Raw genomic sequence first — 5,096 nt, forward strand, 5'->3', positions numbered from 1 at the left:
AGAGCAAAGAGATGCAAAGAGATTACCTTCTTCTTCAGCAGCCTTCAATGGTGGTGCGTGTGTGGCGGTGCTCCCAAGGGAGAGAGGTGGCGGGGTGGGGTGGAATGGATACTCAGTTGGTCCAGGACGGGGTATATATACAAATGCTCCATCCATTCGGCATGCGTCCTAACGGAGCAGCGTTAGGTGAATCCGGTTAGCACAGGACTACCAGCGTGCCCTTCTGCATGGCAGCACTTAGGCACATCAGCCACACAACGCATGCATTGGGCCACACAAGTCAGGCCAGTCTTTAATCATTTTTTGCAATGTCAGCAAATCATTGTCATTCTAATCCATAAGCTTACACTGATGAACTAAGATAATTCAACTCACATGCACTCTCTACATAGCATACTAATTTTCAAACACACGCCACACCATAACTCCCATGGACGAGGTAAACTAAATCTTCAGGCGCTTGCTTGGTGGGCTGTCGACGTCATCATCAGCAGCAGCTCGATCAACATTGCCTGTACCCGATTCATTATCACCATCCGCGAGCTCATTAGCACCAGCAGGAGCATTGTAGTCCAATGGATCAAACTCCCCTGTCTCCTCAACCGCGTTATGTATCTGAGGAAGCATGACAGCCTAACAAAACAAGCAAATCAAGTAAGCACAAAAAATCATCGAGGAAATTCAAAGGTGTAATAATGCAGGAAATTAAAAGTAGTTCGTTACATTTTCACCCACTTTCACCATCTCAATCACAGCACGATCAACTGGCCCTTGCCCAAACACGCTGGCCTGTAGACACGCAAATCATCACTAGCGAGAAGAGAAAACAAAATGAAGTTGAGTTTCTAATTTTTCAATCCATAATCTAACCTCGTCTGCTGCGGTGCAAAGAGAGGCCGATGCATGAGACACGATGTCGTTGCCCACACCATGCACGGCGCCACCCTGCTGCACGTTGGAAAATCACAAAAAACTAGGTCAAGCAAATAGCCCAACTTTCCAACATAAGCAAGTATTAGTGGGAATAGTACTAACAATCAGCGAGCTGGGCGCCAGAGTTGTGCCATCCGAGGTAGTTACCGCGGAGTGGATGGGTGCACTATTGGTGGGCGCCATCAAATCCTTGCAAGCATGAATTCCGTGGAATCCCGCCACCTCTATATATAGCGTATCCAAATTTTCATGTTCCCTCCAACTCCATCCATTCAAATTTTGAATCCCAAGCGCTCCAAAGCTACGGGCTGGTGAAATTTTGAATCTTAGCAAGCCAGGACGATTGAGCGACTCCATAGGCTCATACAGGAGGGGAGAATCACGGGTGAAGCTTGGTAAAGTTGACAATAACAGTACATACGCATTTACTCGCCCATGTGTTCTCCATCTTTGTCTGTGAAACACATCTTGTCATGCCCAGTACACCCCCATCCCACGCCAAGCACGCCATCATCGCGATTATATAGTTTTTGGGCAGCGAACCTACACTGTGACATGTCCATGTCCTAGAACACATGGGCGACCTCGCTAGCACAGTGCTTTGCCGCAGCAGGAGACAACCGCGCCGCTCGCTGCACGTCTTTGTCCAGTGTTCCTTTTCGTTGTGTCAACCATCAGCACAACAGGGTTTTTTACACACGCCTAACCACGTTTTCTTGACAAACAGGTTGACCAACAAATATCAACCATGAAAAACTAGCTGTTCTGACATCCGGGCACTGATCGCACACACGATACAGCTTGACAAAGGTTTTCTAAAACAGTTTTTTTGCAAGACCATACAATTAGCATGAAGATGAAACAAACTCCCCAGCGCATGTAGATGAAACAAACACCCCAGCCGTATTTGCAGTCAAACCAAATCTACTTTATCATAAATGCAATCCTTTTTACCCGGGAGTGGACAACACACATAACTCCGCCGCTGTGCCCAAGGGTTGGCCTTACGGTGGGTAGGTGCAAGCACATCTGCGCCTGCTCGTCAGTCTGTTCCAAAGACCTCACCGGCCATGCCTCATGAAAATTCACGAGACGTGCCCAGTGCTGCGAGTTGTCTAATCAAAATGCTGGGCATGCATCAGCACACGATCACATCAGTTCTCCCACGCCTCTGACTAGTCGAGCACGCGCGGGGTGCCATCGACACATCGCATGTGTCGCATAGCAATGAAAAAATAGGTTTCATTCCCAACAATGGGAAACGATCCTACCCAGAGATCTCTGCCTCCCCCAAGGCCCATTTTTCCGATCGGACCGCGGCCCAATTGCCCGGCAACTGGGCATTTGGAATGCTTCGCAAATTATTTCCGAGTTTCCCACCCGAAATCAGTCCACAAATATGGCAGTAACATGAGTGAAAATTACCAAAGTCATATAAAAAGATTTAAGCATAACCCAGTCGCACGCTTGAACTCATTGTAAGCCTGGATATCAACAATACATTTCTACCCAAGCTACAAATACAAACACAAACCAAATTTGCTGACGACATAAACTACAGGAAATTAGGCACAAAGGGTTCTGCCCGCTTTCCGCAAGAGTTTCGACGATGTCCGAGCACTCCACATTTCCCACACTTAGGCATCTTCCTTGGAGCTTTCGGAATATCTCCCCTTTCCGGACATGTCGTGCTCTTGTGCCCCTTCACCCGGCATATCGCACAAAACCTTGACCTCTTCATTTTATCTTCATACGGAGCCTTGTCTCTGCTAGTGGTTGGCCTCCCCGGCTGGCCCATCTCTTTTGCAGGAGCAATCCAAGAACAGTTTGACAATGCATCCTGTCAACAATATTAATACATGCATCAGCATTTTTGTCACCATGGGTACCATCTTTGGCTCTCTGCTCCAAAGCCTCACGCTCTTCGAGTCCCATACCATCCTTGTCATGGCTTAGGGGGAGAAGAGTTGTGTAAACCTCCTTCATCATGGCCATGAAAACATCATAGCACTTGACATTACTATCGCCCAGCCTAAAACATTCAAGCGCCTTCATGTACATGGCGTTGTGCCTGTAAGTATCAAAACCATGCGGCCCTCTGTCCTTCTGGTATCGAACAAGGTGCTCCGGCAATATATCGCGGGCATCCCTAGTCCAGCGTTTTAGTATGTGCTTATCTGGGATCTTGCTCAATTTGAGCTCAATCATAACCTGCCACCACAGCAAATGAGACCTCAGACTAGCACAACTTTGTTTGCATGGCAGATGACGTTGTGTAGCATCATACGAAGATGTTTTTACTTACCTTCAACGAATGACAGCAAACCATTCCAGTGTGCTTGAAAATCCCACATTCGCAATTAAAGAAACTCTGATCATCATCGACTTCAACCTTGAACTGTACTTTGCTCCATTTCTCTCTTGCCAGAGCATCAACGTGAGTAAGAATGTATATCTTTTTCGGGACAACAACATCCAGTTCATAGGCCCCTGCCTTGTACAAAGCATCTCCAAATTGCTCAAACATTGCCCTTGTGTATATGTTGCTAGCATGCCTCTCAATTGGAAGATTTACTCGCAACAAAACCCCACTCTGAAACATATCAAAACACAAAAAATGAACAGATCAGGCATCGGTGTACACTTCGTCTAATACATCTACCAATCAAGAACATGTCTATGGAGACTGGTTTACTAACTAGTAAAGCGACCGGCCGACTCTTTTCTCAGAACATACCAGTGCGGTTCGTTTCTCTTGGAAGCTCTCTTCAGACTCTCTGTCAAACTGGAGCTTCTCGTACTGTTTGAGGAACAGATGCATTGGACAGCCCAGGGGGACATAACTTTTAAGCATGTGATTGGCACTTTCACTCCGTTGAGTACTAGTCATCTTTGCGCAAAAAACACCTCTGAAATACGGCTTTGCCCACTTATGCCGCACCTCATAAATTTGAGTAAGGTACGGGTGCTTTCTCAGTGAATATTTATCAAGCATTGCAGACCATCCATCCTCGAACTCTTGCTCCGTGACCATGTGATGAACCAGCTTATGAAATTCACTTTTGAAATCAGTTTTCTTGCTCCACAAAACCCCCATTGATTCCTTTGCTTTCTTCAGCACATGCCATTTACACCACCTATGCGTTGTATTGGGCATCTCTGTTTCTATAGCCAATTCCATTGACCATGCCTAGTCTGCAACCAGTAAAGTAAATTAGATCCATTAGGAGCTTACATCATGGAAAGTATTGGTTCAAGAAAAATGAGAGATTCACATCTACCCCTAATCTAGACGTACCTGTTAATATTGTTTGCGGGTGTTTACCCCCGACCATCCTGATGAATTCACGGAAAACCCACTTGAATGTGTCCTCCTTCTCATCCCTCAGCATGACACCTCCGAAAATTATGCTCTGGAAGTGATTGTTCACTCCTACAAACAGACCGAATGGCATGTCATATAGGTTGGTCCTGTATGTGGTATCAAATGTTACAACATCTCCGAAACACCTATACTGGTCCACACTACGCCCGTTAACCCACATAAGTGTCTTAATCCTGCTCTCGTCATCAACCTGGACAGTATAGTTGAATTCTGGATCTTTTGCCTTCATCTCCGCAAGTATGTCCATTGTTTTCCGGGCATCTGAATCAGACTGCTCCTTGTTCAACTTGCAACACAGCGTCTTCAGTGACCGTTTTGTAAATGGCACATTATCAACTGTTCCAAAAAAACTACCAACTATACTAAAAACCTTTCCAAGACTGACATTGTTCTCTCTAAGCTGCTAACAAGATCCTTAGTATACCGGTCAATGAGCCTGTGCGACGGCCAATGCATCTTCTGACCACAAGTGCTTGACAAAGAGTGGTTGTGTGCTGCCCGGTGCTCTGAAATATACCATCCATTGTCGTCCGACCGAAGCAGCCTGATCCGGGCAGCACAACCGCACCGTGTTGATCTTGTATTCTCCCTCTCCGGTTTACCCTGCCGATGCACATAACATGATTTGTCAGCCTATAACATATTCTTGCAGACTTTTTCTCCCCAAACAGTGATGCACAAAAAGAAAAACAAATGCACCGCACATCCACAGACTATCTCCTGCATGCACTTCACCCGCTCCACATTTAGCCTGCTTTTCGAATACCTTATACCAAAT

General features: G+C 46.1%; 1 pseudogene; it reads right to left on the reverse strand.

Annotated features, from left to right (window-relative positions):
- Positions 1–2,301: 2,301 nt before the first annotated feature.
- On the reverse strand, positions 2,302–5,092 carry LOC125527422 (annotated as a pseudogene).
- Between the last annotated feature and the right edge of the window lie 4 nt (positions 5,093–5,096).

Source organism: Triticum urartu, unplaced genomic scaffold, assembly GCF_003073215.2.
Source record: "Triticum urartu cultivar G1812 unplaced genomic scaffold, Tu2.1 TuUngrouped_contig_3836, whole genome shotgun sequence".
Taxonomy (NCBI): domain Eukaryota; kingdom Viridiplantae; phylum Streptophyta; class Magnoliopsida; order Poales; family Poaceae; genus Triticum; species Triticum urartu.